Source organism: Protopterus annectens, chromosome 11.part0, assembly GCF_019279795.1.
Source record: "Protopterus annectens isolate FY-2018-M chromosome 11.part0, PAN1.0, whole genome shotgun sequence".
NCBI lineage: Eukaryota > Metazoa > Chordata > Ceratodontiformes > Protopteridae > Protopterus > Protopterus annectens.
Genome location: NC_056745.1, coordinates 999,436,850 through 999,463,273, shown reverse-complemented (window position 1 = coordinate 999,463,273; position 26,424 = coordinate 999,436,850). Strand labels below are relative to the sequence as shown.

General features: G+C 36.0%; 1 long non-coding RNA gene across 2 annotated transcripts in view; it reads right to left on the bottom strand.

Annotated features, from left to right (window-relative positions):
• The window catches only part of LOC122815676, a 125,308-nt gene extending 107,371 nt beyond the window's left edge, over positions 1-17,937 (bottom strand). For both annotated transcript variants that reach the window (XR_006366983.1, XR_006366984.1), the window contains exon 1: positions 17,669-17,937. This is a non-coding gene — a long non-coding RNA (uncharacterized LOC122815676). The remainder of the gene's footprint in view (positions 1-17,668) is intronic.
• Between the last annotated feature and the right edge of the window lie 8,487 nt (positions 17,938-26,424).

Here is a 26,424-nt window from a genome sequence, read left to right as displayed (position 1 = left end):
AGTGATTTACAAAGAATTTCATATTTCTTTCACATAAATTAACAATTTCCTTAACCTAGTCCTTCATATAAACACATTGTACTTATGAAAACCAGACTGCATGCAATTTTCTTGCTATCCGTGTTGCTGGAATATCTCCATTTTCAACTGAACTGATGTCTTGTGACCAATATAGATACCACAACTTGAGAATTCTGCAGCAACGCTGACAACCAGAGACAGTAATCTTTGACTGGATCTTAACTTGGATACTGAATATATAAATTCATATGGTTAAGTTGCCAATTCAGGCAATCATGATTTTGCTTAATCCTTCAGTTATCTTAGTTGGGGTAGTTCTAAACATCTATAGACATAAAATGAGTAAGGTGTTCAGATCATTTTTTTTTTAGTTTATAAATGTTAGTATTTATAATGCATAATCTCAGTGACTCAGCATATAGAACACTTAACTTTGATGGTAGTAACATTGGAAAACTATTTATTCAATCCACACTTTAGGTGTTTGGGTCTATTAAATACTTTAAATGTTGACACACCAGCCATTAAAATACATGCAAAATCCAACTAAATTGAATACCACTTCAAAACTCCAAACAAACAAACTTTAGAAATATCATGACCGACATCACTTTATATCAAATATGTAAATATTCAAAACTTAACAAACATAACAATCTTCAGCCATGCTATAACCTGCAACTAATCTAAACAACAAACACTGACATTACCACTTCATCTATATCGGCTTTAGTAGTGGAAATGCTTTGCTTCCCCATAAAAAATGGAATCAACAGCAATGATTAATGTGAGCAAAAACAAACGAAAAAAATAATAACATACACTTGACAATACTAGTAGTAGTAGTAGTAGTCGACTTAACACCAAAAGTGTGATAAGAGACCTTGGGACACAGGTGGACAGTAGTCTCTCCTTTGATAATCACATTGCCACAGTAGTCAGGAAATCCTTCTATGTGGCACACCTCATCACAAAAGGTTTCTCATCCAGGAAAAAAGAGGTCATTGTTCCCCTCTACTCATCACTCATTAGACCCATTATAGAGTACAACACCCCTTTTGGTATGCACCTCACAAGACATCTGCAACAACTGGAAAGGCCGCAGAAATACCTCACAAAGAGGATTACCAGCCTCAAACAGATGCCCTATGCAGACCGTCTCAAAAAACTCTAGCTTTACTCCGTCGCATATCACCTACTCAGAGGCGATCACTGCCTAACATACAAAGCTATGTCAAACCCAGAGCTGTTGGACATGATCCACTTAAAGAAATCCCAGTCCCTCCAAGCTACCCGCTCTAGGGACCTAAACCTTGTCATCACAATAAACAGAACATGCTGGAGGGATAGATTCCTGTCCCAGAGACTCCCCATACTCTGGAACAAACTACCTATCTATATCAAACAAAGCTCCTCATTAGCACTCTTCAAGAAAAATCTTGATGATTGGATGGGAGATAGGAAATTCACCCCAGGAATCACTTCCATGGCTCTGCTTGACAGAAGCACAGGAAAATAATTTTCTTGGGTGGCGAAAGCCAGGGTACCATTTGGCTAGGCTTCTATAGGCCCTAGGTTCAATAGCCTAGTACCTACCTATGAACCTATAAATACAGCAAAACAGGAGCTACTTTTGCTTTTAAGTGACATGGTGTAATAAGGAGCAGTTTTAAAATAAAGAAGGACTAAAAGAAAAGCTAAGTAACTACACACAAATTAGAATAAATAAGGAAAAAAATATGTGTAGAGATTTGCCACCCACAATACTCACTGTGTTCTGCTTCATGTCCCATACCGTATTACTTAATTGCATGGCTGCAGAAAAGTGACCAAAGTGAGATAAAATTTAAAATGTTATAGTAAACTAAACTAAATACCTTGATTAAATAAGTAATTAACAAATAATCCAGTGAATTAAACTGTTAATGAGACAAAATGCTAAAACACTGGATTCCCATTATGGCCCATTTTAATAAGAAACTCTTGTAACACTTAACGAATTTTAAGTCACATACAACTATTCTCTCATTCTACAATTATATAGTAATGCTTCATATATCTGCAGTTATATAGCAATATTTCATATATCCTTGGCTGACATATTACTAGACAGTGTGTTTAGGCAGATTCTATATCCTGACTGTGCATTCATATAAACCCTATCACATGATATAAATATTTAGTGCACTCAGTTTATTTCCGTCTTACATCCTAGTCCTTTCCATAATTTTTACTACAAAATACAATATAACAGACTGTGTCTGATTGCTATTTTGCTACAATTACTTTATTCACATCATAAAATAAAAACAGAATCAATAAGTAAAAACAACAAAATAAAACAAGCAAAAATCTGGAATCTACCATGTTATTCCTTCAGATGAACACTTTATTACTCAAAGACTGAGTGCTTTCAGTTCAAAACTACATGAACACTGCCATGCAATAAAAAAGAGAATGGAACATGCTTTATATAAATGCATTTTAAAATGCACAAGTTTAATTTGTTTTGAGTCTGTACGTATTAAATCCTATAGAACCTAATATTTGTGGTGGAGATGATAAGAGCATGTTAGACACCAAGAAATATAAGTGGAAATTGAGGGGCTGGAATGACCATATTGATTTTAAATGTCTGTAAATAAACAGAGGCTTAAGACCAAGTACAAAAATTGATTTTAAACAAGAGACATTATTGGATATGTCCTGTGATTTAAGACCATGTATAAGAACTAAGTAAGATTGCATGTGTTTAAGATTGTCATTTTTTTTATTTTTTATTTTTTGCTATTTTATGAGCTCAGTTTTAGCTGATAGTCAGAGTCTGAAGAAATGCGAATGTAAATAGATGAAAGCACTCAGTTTGTATATAATAAAGTGCTGTTTTGAAAGAATGACAGAGGATTCCACATGTTTTCTTACTATTTTTCTTACTATATACAACACATTCCCTCCGTTTTATAGCTCAGGTTTTATTTTGAAGCAATTTTCATGTATTTAAGAACATTTTTTAACTACTCTTATAATCAGCTGAACTGCACTTACTAGCTATTTACTTGTATTAGTTTTGACAGTGTATGGCCCAAACCGTAATTAAACAACATCTTTGGACCAATGTACTTATTCAGTTGACAAATTCGAAATAATGCAAAATATAGAATAACTAGTGTAACCACATACAAATGACATGATAGAGCACTGCTGAAAGGAAAGACACAACCGACAAACAAAATTAAGGGTGAACTCTTAATGGCTATATTATCTGATGAAGCTCCATTTTTATTCATTTTTATTTTATTTATTTAACATTTGTGAACCGAGAAAGTCTGACTTGGAACAAAGCCAATATTCAGAGGAGGCCTGGGGAGAAGCACTCTGGACACGTCTATGTAATATTTTATAATATTTTGTAATATTTATTTTATTTATTGATTAAAGGAACAAAAGCGCTCATCATTAATTTTGGTTGTCCAACATGTCTATCCTTTCAGCAGTGACCTTTCAAATCAGTTGGCAAAAGAAAAAATAAAGTAAAACAAATCATTTGATATGCTGTCAAGTCTTAAAATACTCATTTTGTTAGCATTTTTCCCTCCCCTACTAAAATATTAAATTCAATGATTTCTGTCATCTGTTCTAATACTACATAATCATCGACAAAAGGTGTTTCTTATATAAAATGTTCTGTTGTATCTCTCTTAACTCTCTTTGTTAACCCCTATATACATCTTATTAATCAAACTTTCCTAAAACTGAGGTTAAGATATAAATACAATTTGTGTAGTATGCAGCACCAGCATACAAACATATTAGCCACTTACAGGGTGCTGGAGATTTAAGAAATACAACTTATGCAACACAGCAGTGGTCAGCACCGCAAATTATGCATTAGAGACATGATTGAATAAAGAGATTTAAATGAAATAACTCAACTAGATAAGGCAGTGAGAAGATGTAAATGAAGAAATGAATAAAAAGTGCAGTGATTCGTACATATATGTCTGGTGCCTTCTGCAATAGTCAGCACAACTAGATAAAAAGAAGTACATTGTTTGAGGATGGCAAGACACTTGTCTTGAGCAGTATTTCCCTTTTCCAAAAATGATAAAACCAATTAAATAAAAAGAAAATAGTTTCCAATAAATGGCACTTCAATAGCTGTCATTTTAGGGAGATTTAATATGTATAGGTATGGAAGATCATGAGTGATATAACAGCCTGCTTTGTCAACAGTGACCGGCACCTCTCTGCACATGGCTTCTGCACATAGGCTGTTTTTTTTTTAAACTATGGTACCTTTTATAGGCAAAACTCAGGTAATAGATATTCCATCCCAATAAATTCTAATAATTGGCTGCATTCATTTGGATCTGTTTAATGAAAGAGATTTGAACAATAAATTGAATGATCTGGAGGCTGTCCTGGCACTTGGGCATGTTTTTATGTGTATCTCCAGAAACATGGCTCTTTTGTTTTGATAACACTCCCCTCAATATCTGACTAATGCACCTATGTCTCATTCAGTCCATCAAAGGTGGCAAAGAATTGACTGGTTTCATCTGTTTTCATATGGAATATGACCTTGTCCTCTACTGCACTTTGATCACAAATACAAAGGACAAGTCATAGACTTTGGCACCAGTTTGTGGATAACTACATCACTATGTCATGGGTAATATATGGGCTTCCTAAAGAGGTCAAATCCCCATCCAACCCTGATGTGGGGGGCAAGCCCCACTCACTTCCTACAATTATATATATATATATATATATATATATATGTATGTGTGTATATATATATATATATATATATATATATATATATATATATATATATGTATGTGTGTATATATATATATATATATATCAGTTCTGAGATCACCTTACCCTCAGGGAAAATGGAATATTCTGAGAAAAAGGCATTTCAGACTTAGTTTAAATAAGTCTTTTTTTTCAGACATTCAGTCTCTGTGTTTCAGGACTTGCTCTACCAAGTCCCAACATTTCAAATAGTTACCTAAAAATCTGAATTTGGCAAATGAGTAACACTGCATAATAGCCCAGTTACTCCAAAAGCCTTGCTGACTGGCTGTTATAACAGATGACCAAATGGACCCAGCCTTTCCCTTCCATCTGGGTGGCATACCCCAAACTCCCTTTTGGCAAACTTGCAACTGACCATGTACAGCATTGTAAATTGATTGCTTATATATTCTGAAGCTTGGAGTAGCCTCGGAAAGGAATAAAGTGAATGGGAGGGATCCATTAGTGACTATCTCCCTGAATAAGGGGGGAGAACAACTAAGCGGCCACCAAAAATTACAATGATAGCCCTGTCCAGCATATAAAGGGTGACTGTCTCAAGTAAATGAAATTGTAGTAACATCACATGGAGTAGGATTATACAGCTTGCATTGTAGATTAATTAATACTTTAAGATTCTTTTTTTTTTTTTTTTTTGATATTGTGTCCCTTAGGTTTTTTTAAGACCGTTATTGAGTTATCACTTCTGACATATGCACATTTACATTTATACAAAAGTAATCAAACTGCATTAATAAATTAACATTAACAAACATTATACTTCACATATGTTGCTATATATCATATAACCTAAGCAACATTACATAAATTATTCAATTCCTTCCCCCTTTTTTAAATAAGAAACATCTTTATTAAACCATCACTTATGACACAATATTCATACATTTATATAAATGAAAACAAACAACACCAACTCAATCTTAGTTGCAAACATTTTACATTACAAATCATACTGGCATACTCCTAGTTGCAAATATTATACATCAGTTATAATCTACCCAATTATTTTTAGCCAAACATTACATAGCTCATTTAAGTCCTGCCTTCGTTTAAACCTCATTCCACCCCTATATGTATTGTTCCTACAATTCCAATTTTTTTCCTATGTAGTTTGCTTCTACCATTTAACACTTCAAGATTCTTATTCAGACCTCATTGACATCTTGGTCACATTTAGTCAGGTCAGTTACCACATCATCACTAACTATGAATTATTTCAGTGTTGGCTGAGAACCAAATTACTTATCTGGGTAGGTCAAATTCTATACTATTACTGTCAAAACCATATTTTTAGATTATGTCAATTATATGTCCTTAAACTTTGAACCTTGCAACAATAAATATGACCAGAGTTTCTTCTGAAATTTATTAATACAAACTCAATGGATGAAATTGGCACTTTCCCTTCAGAGGGAGCATATATCAGATCATATCCTTAGAAATGTTCTCTTTACAACGACTGTCATCATAACCTCCTTGATCAGGTCTGACATCCAAACTCTCACCTTTTCACTAAGAATTGAAAACAACTAACACATAAATTCAAATGCATTCACTGACTATTGCAAAGTTTATCTTATATCTCTGTCTAAAGAGCTAAAGAAATTCAAAGGCGTTTTTCAGCACATTAACCAGAACTTTCACAACGATCTCAACCCAGGTATTAAAATTCTGTGCAAATTCAATCCTGTTGTAAAGTTCCTTGATAAATAAGCTTCATAATAAGAGAAAAATGCTGTGGTTCATATAAAAGGATTTCCATCACCAGTGGAAAGGGAGTTTATAAGCTGGCCTGCTGTGCTTTAAAAATGTTATACTATGAAAGTAAGGCTAAATATGACTTGAATGTAGCTAACTCTTCAGACAATAACCAACAGTTCTTTTTAAACTATGTTAGAAGTTTTTTAGATGGATTTGAATGCCACTTCTTGTTGGGGTTGGCATAATGGTGAACATGTTTTCTCACAGACTCAAGGTACAGGGTTTAATTCTAATATTTCAGAGAAATCAGCTACACTTAAAATAGCCCACAAGGGCAGCAAAACTAATACTTGCCTATGATCTGATATCAAAGCTATAGTAGGTGACAAACTTAGCTTAGAATTTTTCTTTCACTCACTCCATTTCCTTCATTGAATCTCTAAAGTGTGCTTCTCCCCTTATCACTATAACGCAGATCCTGGGTTGTATTGCTAAAACTAAAAATAGCTGCAGCTCTACTGGCCCTGACACTATACCAGACAGCATTGTTATTAACATAAACTATGTTATTCCTGGACCTCTTTTTAAGTTTTTAATCTCAATCGCTTCTTGGGGGTATGTGCCTGAGTTAAGGAAAACAGTGGTTATGGTGCATCCACATAAACGTGTCACTGCAGATTAGTGTGGAAATTATCATCACACTAGTTTCAGTAGTAGTAGTATCTGTAAATGTCCAGCAATATATGGAGGTGATTAAGATTCTGGGCTGTTAAAAGCAGCTTCCTTTCGTGAAGGGTTTGGTGTTATCTCCTTCTACATACATCTGACAACTGTGTGACTCTGAGAAAGTCACTAAAGCAGACATTCCTTCCAGGGAAAAGGGAAATGTGTGTTCAGTGGCCTTACTTGGTTAAAAAAAAACAGATAAAGAAAAATAAAATGAAATTAGTGCAGTATATCTGTACGTTAATAAAGTGCATTCTAACTACATTATTTGACTGCAAATTGGTAACTAGAAACTCTGCCACTGCTAGAGGTCACCCGATTCCTGTGACTATGCTATGGAATTCAATGAAACTCCTGATGAGGACATTATTGATTATTTAATGGCTTTAATATTGATCTCAATATCATTCAATGGATTGTAAATTGCATTTTAATCAAATACACAGAGTGTGAGTTGGGTTTATGTTTTTTGTCTAGTAAACTAATCATTATTGAAGCATCTTCAGTACCATCTTGTTGGTAAGTGCAGGCTCACTGTGTAAAAAAACCAGTACCCTCCCACACAAAAATATTTTGGTGTGTTTCTGGTGATACCACATGCAGTCCAGTTATATATCTTGAAACTGTGTGTGAAATGGCATACAAGAATGTTCATGCTGAGACAAAGACTATAACAGAATGTCTGTTGTGTGCTTCCACTGCATTGACACATCTGATGGGCACTGTAATACTGCCCTCCAAAGTCAGAAATGTGATTGTTGTCTGGGCCAAGCTGTTCAATATTATGCTACAAAGACACTAGAGCAGCAGAAGAGGACAGTGAGTTTGAAGATGGTGACACACTTTCTACAAGAGCCTCCAAGGCAGTAAGGGTTGCAGTATGCAGCAGAGTTGGTGAAGCAACAATGTCTGGTCAACAATAGGACATGACAGTTGTAAAGTGTCAGAATAAACATGATGCATGCAGTATTGGAGTCAAAGTGACATAATAGATATAAATCAGGCTACACTGCTCAGTTCATGGTATGGTCCCACTATAGTTCAGACTTCACCTCAGCATGACATAGGATAGATGAAGCTGTGGATCACAGCCGTTATTTCTTGTGCATATGACAACAGTCACATTAAAAAAGACTGTAAAGATAAACTGGATGGGATACAGGAAACACACATTGTAATGCTGGAAACACATCACAGATGGTGATGACCATGACCATGGCAGCCTATGTAGGAGAATCACTGCTGGTAACAGGGCTTGAAACCTATTATAACTAGAATGGGGTCTGACTGTATGAACTGACCTGCATAAGAAACTTATTAACTGGGAAGGGATGACGGGTCTAATCACTTTCTTGACAGAGACAAAGTGGCAGTCCACATACTGGACCAGGATTTATATCTTTTGTGGCCAACCATGATTAAGAGTGACAGAGTTTCTGACATTTTATAGGAACTGCATTTGAATATACCCTGAAAGAACCATCATATACACATGTGCACCATGTGCATGACTTTAGCCACGGTGAATGCTGACCTTGCTCATAACAGTGTCAACAATTCAGAAATGTTCTCTTTGTAGCAGTGTGCACAGCCAGAACCCTATATGTCCCAAATTTTGTGCCCCATGTCACCAAAAAGCTTAAGATAGGGCTGTGCAGTATCCTCACAAATGCCATTCAGACATGCCTGCCACTTTTAAAGCTCATAGTGTGGCAGCAGAATGTGCCCGGATGACATTCTGTAAATCTGTTTATTTCCCTTGCTGCCTCCATTTTAGGACAAAACGGGAAATGAGAAATCACTGTGCACACCTGTGTTGCTGGATTGTGGCAGGTATGTCCACAATGATGAGAGTGTAGGTATGTGAACTTCCCTTTTCTGTCACAGGGGAATCCAGTATGTGGGTATCATCCACGAGAAGCATCTTACCATTTGAAAATGCTGGGTGGCAAAGTTTAGAGCCACAATATCCTCAGTAAATCAAGCATGTTTTCACCCAATGTGAAGAATGCCTCTATACTGACTAACACTGACAGAGGAAATGTGCTTCCAGAATGTGAATTTTGAGTATCTGTGTTAGCATCATTATTGTAAACTCCTGCAGAATAGCTGTGACAAGCCTCAGACATTTACATAGCAAGCACATATCTCTTATTGTCTATGGGTACACAGAACACACAACAACGTGGTGAATACAATTACACTTGATAGTAGGGTTCTCATGTGGCATAGAAACAAAGGTGTGGATGCAGCAAGCAAAGTTTATCCACGCATACCTTCAATGGTTGCTGTATGTGCTCATAGACTAAAGTGTCTTTAAAAAGAAATGTGCACAATTTTAAATGGATTATCATATACTGAATAAGACTAGGAACAAAGTAGCCAAATCTCTGGTAGGTGACAAGAACCCCCCATGGGAAAAAGGAGGAACTCAGAATCCTGACAGCAGTACCCAGATTACATCTTGGGATAATGTTTATGTATCACCTCCAAACAGGAACAGAAGTAATTTCCTAGTGTATGTGAGTTGTGCCAACACCTACCTGAGGGCGCATCATATGCTAGGCCATACCTACTTATTCTGCCTTGCCTAGCACTTGGCCTATCCAATCATTTCCATGAAATGCCTTCTGTTCTAGCCCATTATACTGCTGTGTCATCTTAATGGGACCAATGCCCTACAGCAAGGACTGCCATGCATTATTCCATACTTGCCAGTCTTCGGACATTAGCCATGCTTGGTGAGGGCTTCTGGAAGTATCTCATTTTCTACAGTGCTGGAACTTTCCAACCTCCATCAGCCTGGTTGTCCTATGGGTATTATGACTCATTTTAAATCATAAGGAATATAGTAGTACATAATTATTGTGATGTAGGAATGGTAGTTGTATAGACAGTATGAATAGACATGCTTCACTAAAGTGGATATTCACAGTATGAGGGCTCTAACAGCTCTCCTGTTAAAACATACTAGTTCTTGGCAGATGCTAGCTATTTTAATGGTGTGATGAGATAGAATATGTTGAATAATAACAAGACAATGAAAAAGTTAATGTCTAATATGATTGTCTTTAAATATAGTAATAGAATTATAGGCCAAGTGGATGGCTGACCAGAAACACTACTAGAGATACTTTTGTCCCTAACAGTCAGTCATGGCTAAATGCTTGTGAAATCTAACCACTGAGGACCCAGGCTGCAGAATGTTTGTAGCTTATGTATCACACGTGTAGCAAAATAAGCATGTGTCCAAGGCCTAAGATCCTCTTATGAGGTATTTGTGTGGCCTTTCGAGTTATTGTAGGTGTCTAGTGAGGTACATACCAAATGGGGCATTGTATTCTATAATAGGTCTAATGAGGGAATGAGTAGAGAGGGATTATGACCTCTTTCTTCCTGGATGAGAAACCTTTTGTAATGAGATGTGCCACATAGAAGGACATTCTGACTACAGTGGCAATCTGGTTATCAAAGGAGAGGTTGCTGTGTAACCCAGGTCTCTTATCACACCTTCGGTGTTTAGTGGACTACCACCTATGTAGTAGTTCATGGGCACCAATTTTTTCCCAAAGGGAATGACAATGCACTTTTTGGCATTGAGCTTAAGGCCATGGTTCTGGCACCAGTCATTGGTGTCAGTGAAGCCTTTTTGTAGAATGTCTACATCAGTTGGAGAATCAATAATGGCCCCCAGTTTGCAATCGTCCATTTAATCCAGATATAGTATGACTGATCTTTGCCACATAATCAACCTACACTTTACCAAAACTCCTTTCCTGGAGAGTAAAAGAGTAAACATTTAATAAAGCAAATATTCAAATCAGTGAAAAATGCCACAGGGAAAGGAAGCACTTGGCTACCTTATAAATGAAACACACATATTGCAGTATGTCAAACCCACCCACACCCCCCCAACTATATATACCAACTCTGAGATCACACTATAGTGGGGAAAAGGGTAGTTTCCTAACATTGGCCAACTGCTTTCTTTCCCAGTGGAATTTTTTGCTGATGTGAACATTCGATCTTTTTGTTTCTATGAAATAGTTTTGGGGAAGTGTGGTTTGATTACATAAAGTAGAACCAGTATGGCACGTATGAGTCAGAGTCCAATTTTTGTTAACCGTAAAAGTCTACATAGAGCTGTTGTGGCTTCCTTAGAACAATTATCCTTTCTCTACATGAGTTTTACCTGTGCTTCAGTTATTTCCTATGTATGAGCTACATTGCTAATCTGAACAGCCTTTCCTTGGTTACAAGTATTGATGCAAAGAATGTGAATGCACTGATTTCTATCCTTCTACTACTGCAACCCTAATGTTAAAACTGTCACAACACTGAAAATGAATGCCTAAAACATGGAAGAACAGACAAAAAAAAAGAAAAAAAAAACCCAAGCTGCAATAATTATTGCAGGGGATGTGTTCCTTCTGGTGTGGGAAGAAAGTCTGCACAGATACCCACACAACCACACACACACACACACACACACACACACACACACACACACACACACACACACACACACACACACACACAATAGACTTATACATTTCAACTCTAGTCATACAAACATGAAGAGAAAAATCTCTCAAAACAAAGGAATCTCTGCAGATACATACTTTGAAATCATATTGACAGTGATTTCCTATATCTATTACCTGCATTCTCTTCCTTGGCATGTTGTTCTCAGGTATCTGTTGCTCAAGGAAAAGTAACACAGCAAAGTGTAGAAAAGCTGATTCTATCATTGTAAAGAAGACTTTTTGATGAGCACAGTGGTGTTTGCACCATTTTGATAGCTTCACTCTTCACAAGATGTTTACATTTGTTGGGCATATGTTCTTTAACTTGATTTTTCAGAAGACTGAATGTAGGCTGCTGTAGGTGTGACATTATACACCTCCTAGTTTTGAATGAGTTCCTCCTTTCTTCCATTTCCACATATACTACACAGTTTCAACCAAAGTAGGAAAGTTTCCCACTTTCTTTTTCATCTTTATTAACTATGTCCAAAATGTGTACAGTACATATATCTGCCTTTTCTGTTTTTGCATTTTTTAATGAAATGATTTATTCATCGGGTTACTGGGTATGTCAGCTGGTCCTCAGACACTTTTCAGCCATGACCTAGGCCTGAAAAGACATAAGCAAATGAACTGTATATGGAAGGTTTACTGTATCAAATTTACCAGCATTTTCAGGGTTGTGGGAGGAAACTGGGATAACTATAGAAAGTCAGGCAAATGACAGGAGAACTTGCTAACTTCACAAATTGACTTCAGGATTGGACACTGAACCCTGGTGATGTGGGACACCTTACTGAATCCTGGTGACGTGGGACACCTTTCTGAACCCTGGTGATGTAGGACACCTTTCTGAACCCTGGTGACGTGGGACACCTTTCTGAACCCTGGTGACGTGGGACACCTTTCTGAACCCTGGTGATGTGGGACACCTTTCTGAACCCTGGTTATGTGGGACACCTTTCTGAACCCTGGTGACGTGGGACACCTTTCTGAACTATGGTGATGTGGGACACCTTTCTGAACCCTGGTGACATGGGACACCTTTCTGAACCCTGGTGACGTGGGACATCTTTCTGAACCCTAGTGACGTGGGACACCCTTCTTTTGGCACATTCAGCTTCTCCACCCCTTACTCCTTTTTTACTTCATAACTTCTTTTACAATGAGCAGTCAGAGCAGGCATGCTGGAATGACTCACACTAAGTGGAGCTTGCAACGATCATCTAATGGAAGTGCACCCCACCCCAGTACATCTTCAATCTGTAATCACATTTCACTATGTAATCATTTTTTCTTTTACACACAAAAATCCAAAAGTTCGATCCTACCTTGTTGTATAGATCCTATTTTTTTTTTCATTTTTTTTGCTGTGTATATAGACTGCACCAGATCTCATGCTATCTCTTCCTGTTGCAACAAAAATCCCTGGATGGAGAATTAAAATTGTAATATTCTTCTGATACTCAGAGTAAGCTCATCTGGGTCAGTCTCTGACCTTGGAGCCTTATTCATATTACCCCTCAAATTTAAAAAGCAGTCAAAACATCCCTATTGGAATGTGAATGGCAGCTTCTTCATGTTCCAGTGTAATCCCCTTTGGGTCTCAGTACAAAGTTCTACAGAAAATTCTAATCAAGAATTCCTACTATATCCCCACATAGTGAAATAAAATAACATTTTCTAAGCTGAATACAATATATTAGTGTCTGCCATTTACTGCTGGCAGGCACATTTGCTCCTTCAGCCTCTCTGTTCTCTACCTCTGGATCTCTTAGCTTATCATCTTGTATGATATTGGCTTTTCTGTAGTCTTTGGGCTTCTGGTTTCCTCTACTCTGCCACATTATTTCTACATTGCCACTGCCCTCAAGACATACCATGATTTACAAAATTGTACTTCTTTTAGAACTTCCTGAGAGTTAACCAATGCATCCAACTCTCTCCTATTATCAAGCACCAACGCATGTTCTTTAAAACTAATCTGTACACTGCTTTCTGGCACTGTCAGACTTGCACTCCATTTTGATTATGCTTGCATTTAGAATACTGGCCCAGGCTTCCACTTTTCAGCCCAGCACACATTTCCTTTACCCAGCTGTAAAAGTAGACAATGGAAGGGTTTAAAGAAATGTTCTTATCCTGGTGAAGTTTCCCTTTGTAAATATAAATATTAACTCAAATTTCTTCTGAAAATATATCAAGTTTAATGGGGCTGACCTGATCAAAAAGGTAATTAAATACATGAATAAAATTCAGGTAAGTAGAAAAGATATGCACCTTTTTCTTCCTTTCCTTTCTCTTTATTTACCCTGCTTAAGTGGTTAGACTGTCAACAACTGAAAAAATGCCAAAGGACTTAAATAAAATGAACTTTCATTTTTTAAATGGGTTGTATTAGTTTATTTAACAAATCCAGCTTTGCATATGGACATTTTACCAAAATTAAGAATTTTTTTCATGAACACAAGGTATACAGAAAACAGGAAATCATTCTACCAGGGGGTGCAAATATTCAATATCTGTATATATACCTGCAGAATAAAATGCTTACACATATTCAGGCAATCACATTTACCCTATCACTGGATCTCCCTTATTTATGCAGTTCTGAACTATTCCATACGATGTCAAGACTCACTATGCAGTAAAGCAGGAAGAAGTAAAGGCTTAATGATTTTACCGACTCATTTGACCCTTTAAAAGCATGTTGTCAAATACAGAAATCAATGCTCTGAACCTAGCATTCATTTAATAAAATATTGTCATTTTATTATAACCATTGGGAACTGTTGCTTTTAAGGTATGGGATTGTCACCTGAAGTGTCAGTTTAATCAAAATAAGTTAAAAAAAAATCATTATACCCGTGGATCTACTGAAACTTAAGTTCCTCAAAAAATGCATTCTGTCCTCATATTACTATTCTATGCTCTAATGGCTGAATAAAGTACAAAACAGAAAATAAAAGTTAGACAGTCACATTACTAAACAATACAGACAGAAAAGAAAGAGAGTAGATTCAATCTTTATAATTGTGCTATATGGTATAACACAGAACCATATGATAAAATAATCTATAAAAATACAAAGCAATATCTAAATGGTATATTGACTAAAGAGCATAAGTGCATTGCCTTAAATTATGAATTATCTCATTTAAATTAGGCCTGATTTCAAAAGGTCAGCACAGCATAGTGTAGCCTTTCTGTTCTGACCAGCAAATAGCATGAATAGGTTTCTACTGGTGGAACTTAATTTGCCTACACTTATTTCAGCTCTCTTACCACAAAGTATAAGCAGACTCTTATATTTCAGCTCTGTTACCACAAAGTATAAGCAGACTTTTATGACCTGTACTGTAATGAATGATAACTGCCTACACAGCATAGCAATAATACTTATTGTTCATCATAAAATCACTGTAGTTATAATGTGGGACATGAATCTGAGAAATTTAAGATTATTTGTCAGGCCATCCTCTGTCATATGATATGCTTACTATAGCTATATTTTAAGTCATTTTAGTGAAGCAGGGGTGACAAACAAACATGTACAGGGAAATAAAGCTATGGAACACTTAAACAGTAAATGAAAACCAGGCAGCATGTTTCAATAATTGTAGCATACTTTTAATGCATAAAAAAGCAACATGTTGTCCAGATTCTTTGCATAGAGAAATGGACCCCTGCTATTACCCAGATAGCATTTATCTAATAAGTATTGTGTGCATCTGGCAAGCTAAAGTAGGGTAGAGGTGAATGACAGGTATGCACCAGCGCAGTCATTCTGAGATGGAATTTGTGGGGCTCTGTATGTGATCAGGACTTTACCTGTGGCCAGGGGGGATGTCAGAATTGCAAGGCAGGCCACCATTTATTTGGAAATAGGTGGACTGGAAGAGGCATCATGTATAGTGATGCATGTGGCATTATATATGCATCCCTTTCACACCCGAAACCCCTCCATAGTTGTTAGGCTAGTACTGCATTAGGGTGACCTGATATTTTATTTTATTCTGAATACACACTTTGTTAGTTGTATTCAGAATTACCCTGCTTGCAAGGCCCAGTGCTGAGGGGTAATTTAGAGAGATCCTGAGGAAAGGGAAGATGTAGAGCATCGAAGAGAAACTACATATGATTGCTAATGACTGACAGTTATGGCAGGATACACATACCTAAAAACAGAACTATATAGCATGATGTAAGAATGTACCATTCTCAAAGGAATGCATTTTAGTTACCTCTAGAAAAAAAGGATTTGCATGTAAATAAATTTACCATGGATTTTTGTCAGCAAAGAGGTACTTTGTACAGAGAAATCAGTACTCATGAATGCAAACCAAATCTTATCCACAAGCTAAAACACTTGTAGCAGACATCATTTCCATACGGATAAACTTAATAGCCAAACTATAAATATGACATAATAATATTCAGATTTGCCTTGTTCTTCAAAAATTTACAAAGCATCACATTTCATATAGACAAATAAAAGCAAGTCATGTTCTAATTTTATGTAACACTAAAAGCTGATGGATACTAGCAATCAAAAACAAGTTATTTCTTGTGTTTTCACTTTGTATTTAATGGACATTCATTCAGATTTTCATACAATAACCAAAATTATTTTTTCTCTTATTCTGGAGACTATTTGCACAATGAACTCATAAATGTACTTTTTATTCCTGTAATTTAAACTATTTTTTTTTTGTCTGACATAAAATGAAAGACAATGGAATCAAAACTCATGCTGTTTAAAGATAAACTTTAGCAAGTGTTACAACTTTGCTTATTACAAATTGGTCTTTGTATAAAGCTATTGTTATTACTTTTTTTCACAAAACAAAGTATAGTCATATTATAATAAACATCGACTGTAATTGTTCTGTTAAGCTAATGACCAGATTGGTGTAAAAGTAACATTCTGTTCTTAAAGATTAAATATCATCACCCTTGTGTCATGGCTAATTCTCTAAATATAGTAAAGACAGAACAAAACAGAAAGAGTAGCACTGTGAGGGAGCACAATGGCTTCTAAACTGATACAACAGCAACAGTTCTTAATACAGAAGACATTTTCCTGAAATAAGCAGCATTTTAACTTATAATTTAAACAGTATATTAATCAGAAGTAAAAGTTTGATGAAAGACAATACAAAACTATTTCAGTTAATCAGCAAGAATTTTTTAATACGCCATCCCTACATAACAATATTATATTATCCACTATATAATCAAGGTAAGTGATGCTGCATTAGAATGTGTACAGTTTCAGGTAATGAAAAGTGAAGAAGTACTTATTTTGAAATTATTACTTTTGTTTAACCCTAACATTACTTCTTTAACCTATATAAACCTCAGTACAAATGCATTGGTAGATTTGTCAGGCTGTACTACTATTTCTCATATAGGCCGCATTCATGCATAAAATATTTTAAAATAGCAATATTTTATAAACAAATTTGCATCTAGATCAATGAATGAAATAATATAATGGAATTCCATGTAATTTTACATTTCCACAGGAAATGAAGCGTGTTTAAACTTCTTGTTTACCTAACAAATATACTCCATAAAGAAATGTAAAGCCATTTGTCTTTGTTTCTCAATAAAAATGAGATAAAGAAATATTTTAAATGGAAATTTTGATGACAAAGTCATCACCAGTTTTAAAATAATTATTTGTTTTATAATTTGGATTTCTGTTTGACATAAGCACACGTACATGCACAAACATGCACACTCACACCCGTGTAGTCTGCTGACAGACACAGCCATATTTTGTATAATGACGTGTAACCAAAAAAAGTCAGATGAATTGAAAAAAAAAATCTTCAGTTAAAATGCTTCAGTGAATGCTAGCTTACCACATTAAACAGAGTTCATTGTTTCAGAAAGAAAGCCAGGCCCCAGTTGCAGATAGCTCTTGTAAGACTTCTAACATACTGATCTAGCATTGCAGAATATAGCCTGCATACTGACAAGAGAATGGCTGCCTCTTTGGAGTGTGTGTAGTTAAATCTCTAGCCTGTCAAGCACAGACCTAGCACAAAACCTGTAAGTGCATTTTTTTATACTACAGAGAAAGATTTGCATCATTTTAATTCAGTCATGTTGATAATCTGATACTGGTAGCTTCAGCAAGGAGATATGGTATGGTTGTGTTTCAGAGCCTGTGCTATATCACTGCAAAATCAGATAAGGTATCTAAAGTCATGCTAATGCAAGCAACTGAAACCTGAGAAAAAGACCCTACAGTTATTATCAGAAACTCATTACCCAGATGTTGTTTGTTTTTTGCCTACTGATTCAAAGTATAGGGCCGTAAATAATAGTTCTCATCCCTGTGAGAAATATATTATTGATGTAAAAAAAACAACTTCAAACTCACTCTCCATAATTTTTCACAACACCTCAAAATTATTTTCTTATATATTCCACACTCACTCCAGATGACATCACTAAACACTTTTTCAAAGTAGATCTATAGATAACAGAGTCCCAAAATTTGCTCGCAGAGAGCTATCTTAAAGCATTCTCTACCCCACAGCTTAATTTGAATATTTCTATGCTCTTATCATATTGATTTAAACTCACTTCTGTCTCTCTCTTTGATACTAGTGACTTGGATTCCTGCCTATAATAAGCATGTGACAGTATTTTTACACAAAGCCATATTTAAATGGCTATATAGCAAATCATTAAAAAACATACTCAGTTTTATCACACAAGCATAGCCAGAATTGCTTGTTTTTATATGTCTTCATAAAAATCAAAAACTGACAGTTCAGCATTTACGTTTCTATACACTCTGGTTTGAGGTATAACGTAAACATTAAAACACTACCTAGAGCAAAACTATATTGAAAGTCCTGAGTTTAATGTCAGCATGAGGGATATGCAGAGAGGTCAAGAGCTCAAGTAGTCCGATATAAATAATAACAGGAAATAATGAAGAGATATAAACTGCCATCAACAGAACAAAATGATAGTACATTAGCATTCCTTTGGACAGTATCAGTTGAAGCATGCAGTCTCGGTTAGCTCATATGAGGCTTTTCTGTCTCAGTGTCACTGCTATTCCCATGCTTATGAGAATAAGAACAGATCTCTCTAGGACTGCTTTACTCATCCCGAATCCAAAGTGACACTCTGTTTGAATATTGCATCTTCTGTTGATTTCTGCGTGAATATGACAGATAAAAAAAATAACTGTTCTTAATTAAACTGCATATTATTCATTTCTAAGAGCATATTCTGATGATATTTTAGTTTTGTTTAATCAGGGTATTTGTTCTTATATGCATAGAACTAGTGGGAAATATCATCACATTAAGGAAAATAGATTAATACACAGTAGCATTAAAGGAAAAGTATAACTATATCAGATAAAAAGAGAGAATGTGGTGTTTATTTTAAAATTAAAGCAAACATAACTTAGTTATGTAAACAAAATACATTTGTAGTTTGGGTTACAGTATAGTACTTCGAGATGTTTTAATCTGTTTCATTAAAACACAGAATGATTAACATGGGTCTTCAGAATGTAGCTGAATAACTTGCAAAAGTTAATTATGACCAGTAAACTACTGTACTGGAAATGCCATAGGATTTAACAAAGTACAGATGGTTTTGTTGGACATGTTAATTTTTATTTATTTGTTGCAAAGTTTAGATTTTTTAAATATATTTACAATTCCCATAAAATGATGACATAAAAAAATAAATATAAATAAAGTGGCAGAATACACACTTAAAATAAACAGTGTTCAATGGAATAAAATAATACCACAACATAGATACTTATAAAAGTAATTACAGCAGCACGGGTTCTCATTTTCTTTTTTGGGACATGGTGATAGCTTTCTGATAGTTAATGCATCTATTAACTGATCAGTAATACATTTCATTTCAAGGTTTTACCAGCAGGTGACAGTCTTGACTGCTTATTTTATGTATTTTATGTAAGTATGTATCTATTTATTTCACAAATAATACAAGAACAAGAGTTTTTTCTTATTAAATAAACACGATATTGTTGGCAACTAAAATAATTTCAATATGGTGACATTATATGCAAGCAAATGTTGCAAACTGAACATTGTGAATGTTGAATATATCTATCTCTTTGTCTCTCTCTCTCTCTCTGTATATATCTATATATATATATATATATATATATATATATATATATATATATAAAGTACAAGTAATGATCTGATCAAACTTTAAAATTATTTGGACTTTATTTTATGTAGTGTACTTCTGATTTGATATAGGACACACATACACAGACACACACACACACGTGTACACACACACACACACGTGTACACACACACACACACACACACACACACACACACACACACACACACACACACACGCACGCACATGCACTCACATGCACACACACACACACACACACACACACACACACACACACACACACACACACACACATATATTAGTCCATCATGTTTTTTTTAAATTACTTCTGCTGTACGTGCTTCTGGAAATGTGTTCATGTTGTGACCTTGCTCTAACTAACTTAGGTTTCATCTCTAAATCTGAACATTTCTCAGTATTGATGCAACTCTGATAGTGACAGATGTTATCTCTCTTTGGTTGCATCCTTGCTGAGGACATGCAGTAGTATCTCATAAATATGGTTTCTAGTACATTCTATAATATAATCATAGTTTAGCTCTGATGACTGCATTATTCTTACTTTTTCTGAGCAAGCAATCTTCTGTTTATACTCCAGGAATTTATTAGATATGCCCAGTAAGTGTATTTCTGTCTGGTGAAACTCCGCACTTACTCAACAGAAGTCCAAAGGTAGGGACAATTTGATATTCATCCTATAGATTGAAAACGATAGCTGTATAGCAAGTAAGGATGCACTAAAACAAGTTCAATCCCAGGCGGAACTGATTTAATTTATATAATAGTACAAAATTTAACTAAAAGTAAGGTGTGGAAAACTGATCTGACAAAAGCACATTTGCATAACCTAGATCAAAAAAAATGAAACATTTCATTAGATGGGGAGATATTAAGGTGCATACGTATCATAATTTATTTGTATAATTTTGGAATTTTGGAATTCATTAATTCCAATATGCTGGAACAGCTCATTCTTACCCCCATTAGAGGAAGCAACATCCTTGACCTGGTTATTACTGACATGGGCAACTGTTGCTCAACACCAATAGTCAATTCGTCCCGGGTTAAATCCGACCACAAACTGATTACCATGAAAATCCACATCTCACCCACACCACCAGCAAAGGTAACTACATAGAAAACCTTCTCCAAACTTGACTTTGTGCTCCTAAAAACAGAGGTGGCTAACTTCATTGCACCCATGCAAATGGAAAATAGGTGCACGACTGCCAAATCATACACCAATGCACTGTATGAACATGTACATAAATGCATGGAACTAGCCATACCAAACATAACCAAGACACTCTCCTCCAAAAAAAGGAAGCCAATCTGGTGGTCCCCTGCCATTAACAAACTCTACAACAGAAGAAAGAAACTGTTGCAGAAAAAGGTGAAGTCCCAAGACTGGAAAAACCCCCTTATTAGCCTCAACAAAAAATTGAGATCCCTCATCAAAACCTCTAAAGCCAGCTATGAAGGCGGAATTGCAGCAGACACTAAAAACAACCACAAAGCCTTCTACAGTTATATCAAGAATCTCCATGGCAATAACCAGATTTGCTCTGAGTTACTGCATGATGGTACCTTCTATACTGAGCCACCAGATATTGCCAACATACTGGCCAACAGATTCAGTACCAACTTTGCCCTTTTCCCCACCCTAAAGGACCAATCACAATACCAGAAGAATGCCAGGCACCCAGCATTACTGCAGCACAGGTTAAAGCTGCATTGTCCAAGGCCAAGAATACAGCTTCCATGGGACCCGACAATATCCCTGGCTGTGTTCTACATGAACTACAAAGTGAACTGACACCACACCTGTGTGCCCTGTTCAATCGCAGCCTGACTTCAGGCTTTGTCCCTACAGAATGGCGCACTACTACAGTCATCCCGCTCCATAAAGGGGGAGCGACTACATACCCTGGGAATTATTGCCCCATTAGCCTGATGAGTCTGATATTTAAGGCTATGGAGCACATCATCATGGAGCTAATTAACAAGGATATAGGGAATCTCCAAACTCTGGATCCCACACAATTTAGTTTTGTGAAGGGTAGATCATGCCTGCTTAACCTGGTTGACTTCTTTGAGTGAGTCACCAGAGCTGTGGATGAGGGCAAGGCAGTTCGTACAGCCTAAATCGATCTGGCCAAAGCCTTTGATACCATTCCCCACTCAGGAATTATTGATAGACTCACCAAACTAAGCATCAACCCCTATATCACTAGGTGGGTTGCAAAATGGCTCACTGATAGAACCCACAGTGTGAAAGTAGCAGACTCCAAGTCAGACTGCTCACCAGTCATGAGTGGAGTCCCACAGAGTTCAGTCCTGGGTCCTCTCCTGTTTGGCATCTACTTCTCAGAAGTCCAGACCAACATGGAGGGACTCTATATAACCACATCTGCTGACGATTGCAAGCTGACAGCCATTATTATCTCCCCAAGTGATGTAGACATCCTACAAAAAGGCCTCACTGAGACCAATTACTGGTGCCAAAACCATGGCCTTAAGCTTGATGCCAAAAAATGTGTCGTCATTCCCTTTTGGAACAACTCAGTTCCCGCTAATTACCACATTGATAGTAGCCCACTGAACAGTGAAGGCATTATACGATCTGGGGACACAGGTTGACAGCAACCTCTCCTTCAACCACCACATTGTCACTGTGGTCAGAAAGTCCTTCTATGTGGCACATCTCATTACCAAGGGTTTTGCATCCAGGAAGAAAGAGGTCATCATCTCTCTCTATTCTTCCCTCATTAGACTAATCATCAAGTATAATGCCCCATTTTGCATGTACCTCACTAAACACCTGCAACAGCTGGAAAGGCCACAAAAGTACCTCACAAAGAGGATCCTAGGCCTTAGACACATGCCCTACATGGACAGACTCAAAAAACTCCAGCTTTTCTCTGTCTCATATCGTCTATTAAGAGGCAATCTCTGCTTGAGTTATAAAGCCATGTCTGACCCAGCCCTGTTAGAAATGTTACACCTAAAGAAATCCCAATCCCTCCACACCACACACTCCAGGGACTTCAACCTTATTACCACAATCAACAGAACATCCTGGAGGGACAGGTTCATAACCCAGAGACTGCCCATGCTCTGGAATAGACTTCCCATACATGTCAAACAGAGCACCTCACTGGTCCTTTTCAAGAGAAACCTTGATGAGTGGATGGGAAATAGAAAGTTCACTCTGGGGATCACTCCAATGACTCTACTTGATAGAGACACCGGGAACTAATGGCAGCATGATGCCAGGGCACTTCTATGGGCTAGGCTTGTAAAGGCTCCAGGGCTGTTGGCCTAGTACACACCTATGAACCTATGAACTTATGAACTGCAATGAAATGTATTCAGTTATTGTTTATTTTAGGGTCCATCTTTATGAATGTTCTAATATAAATATGTCTTCATTATTGGTTACTGAAGCAGACACATGTGTTACCATGTCATCCACTGGTTTGTAGTTAACATTTGGTATCTAACCTTCTTGCCTACTCTATGATCCAAGCCCCTTGTGAAGGGCTTACTCAAGTTGCAGGTTACTGTTTCTTCAAAAAGCCAGTTCCATCCATGTACCACTTTCTCTTTGAAGCAAGTGTCCCTCATACCTATGATATGATACCTGACCAACCTTGCTGGCCTTTTCTTCAAATCTCACCCCCAGTATAGTCCTATCTTAAGAAGATGTGGATCCAAATCATATCAATCATGCCCCTTCTTGTTTCCAATACGAACAGCTTTATTATTTTAGTCATAACTTGAAATTCAGTCCTTATATCATCATAATTACACGTTTTTGCTATTATTTGTATACTTTTGAATGCATGGATTTCAGTATTTGCATGCCTCTTTCCTATACTATTTTATTTATTTACTTTTAGTCCATTTGTTAACATGCTACATCTACTCGACACAAGTGCCACTTTTCATGGACAATCAAGTTGCATTTTTTGGTTAAGTGACTTGTTCATATTCACATAGTAGGCAAAGGGAGGTGGAATAAAAACCTGTTGACTTGGTTACAGGAAGCAGGTCATTTACAGATCAGAGCTTTAATCTTCTGTGCTAACTGCAAGACAGTATCTAGCACTGCACAAAGTCAGATTGTATCTGATGGTCTAGAAATATGGTTATTACCATATTAAAGATATTATCCAAGTCAGGATAATTTAATTCTATTCTCAACTACTCTATATTTCACTCCAAGTTCCTGTTCCACAGGTATAACATCTCTAGAACCTTCTTTCCCATTTCCCTAGATCCCCATTTGGCTTTACACACACTCTCTCTCTGTCTTTCTCACTCCCTCTCTTTCACTTTCTCACTCACTACATTCCCTCTCTTGCTGTTGTCCACTAGCAGATTAATCCTGCTTTTTATTTCCCTCATTGTGCTAAGAATGAACACACTGAGCAGCATCAGGCTCAGAATCAAGCCCAATGTCTTGTGAATATTCAAATCTCTCTTTCCTTACTGACCTGTCTTTACCATCATTTTCCACAACACCAGTTGCAAGCATCTATCTGTTAACCATGTATATATTCCTGCACTGAAATTTCTCCTGTGATTTTATGCACGTGGCAGCTTGTTGGGGAATGTATTGAATGCTTTATTAAAATCCAAGTAGACTTCTTTTATGCAAAAGGATTGCACAGTTCTAACTTGATGCTTTCTCGAAAGTAATCATTCGGACTGTAGATCTTTTTCGTGTTGATCCTATACTAATTTATTTCCTGAACTTAATTCTAGTCCAGAAAAAAAAAGATTTTCCACAGCATTTGCATTACTTTTTTCATCACAGAGATCAGATTAAGTCAGAACTTTTCAATATATTTTTGATCATACCTTCGTCTTCCCTCCTCCATGTATAACAGGGTTGCATTCATCTTACTTCTGTCCTTCCATATATCCTCACAAGCCATTAATCTATTAAACAACGTTGCCATGTTTTACTATTACTTGGGTCAGATGTATCATGATTTTAGGAGATGATACAGGTAACATCACTTCTCCGTCATCCCTCACCATATCTAACCTCTATTTATCGTGCATGATCTCCATCACCTTTTAGGCCAGGACTACACTCCTAGCCACCCTGTACTCATTTTTTGGTCAGAAGTTTTCCCCTTATCAACAATAATTTTCTTTGGCTTCTAAAGGACTTTATTTTAGAACATCAAAATATAGTGGCAAATACAAGTTTCATTCTTACAGCAATGAATAATTTCAGAAACATTATATACAAAGATCCAGAATACAGACCATGGTTGTTTTTGACATTCCCTATAGCTTACACACAAAATAATATTAATACATTCAATACATCTACAATGAATGCTTTCAAAGACAAACAGTTAATATACTGGTATCACTTTATGAATAAAGAAAAATTAAATACCTTAGATTATATTTTGAATAAATTTAACATACATAATGAATGTGGTTAGATGTACAAAACTGTAGGTTACACACAGAGAAAAAATAAATCTGATGCATATATCAGTTACAGAAGAGATACCTAAATTTATAGAACTTTTAATATTATTGATACACCAGGACGTCACAGATAAAACACTATTACCTCAAATATACAAAATTAATAAGTCAAAGACAAATGATTGTAAAGTATTTGGTATTATTTTAGGACTATTAATAATTGCCACCCCAGTAATAGAGACAAAACTATAATGACCTTATCTTCAGCACAAACCACAATGGTTTAGAAATGGAAATTATTTTTTTGGAAATTTCTACATAAAACTTTCATTACTCCACACAAAGTTGAACTCATGTTTAACAAGAACACCAAATGTTGGAAGTGTGGTCTGGAACTTAGAGCCAGCTGGCAGCATATGATCTGTGATTGTAACATAATTAAACCATTTTGGAAGGATGTTAATCTCTTTTTACAAGCATTATTCACTGATAATTTTATGTTAAATAATTCCTTAATTCTTTTTAATGTGTCAGTTACCTCATGTGTCAAGAAAAATAATTATTTTCTTCTTTGCAGTCTTTTGACTTGTGTGAGGAAAGTAATCACAAATAAATTGGAAGAACTCTCATCACCATCAGTGAAGGAATTTCTGAATATTGCAACCGATACCTGTCAACTAGAGATACTACCAATTAAAAGAAGAACCACTAAAGCAACTCCAACACTTAATTCATGGATCAAACTCAAGAACTTATTAAACAAACAAACTACAAACAATCACTAAAGATTCATAAACTGAAACAATAATTAATACAATGAACATAATTGACATCTTTCTTTTTCATGTAGACACCTTGTAAATAGTTAACTTTACTGTTTTTGTTGTTAACGAAATATTTATTTTATTTTCAGCAACGTAAATTCATTTTTATGGTTATTATTTCTGTGTTATCAAATTCATATTCTTCAACAAAACATTTTATGAGAAAAAAAAGA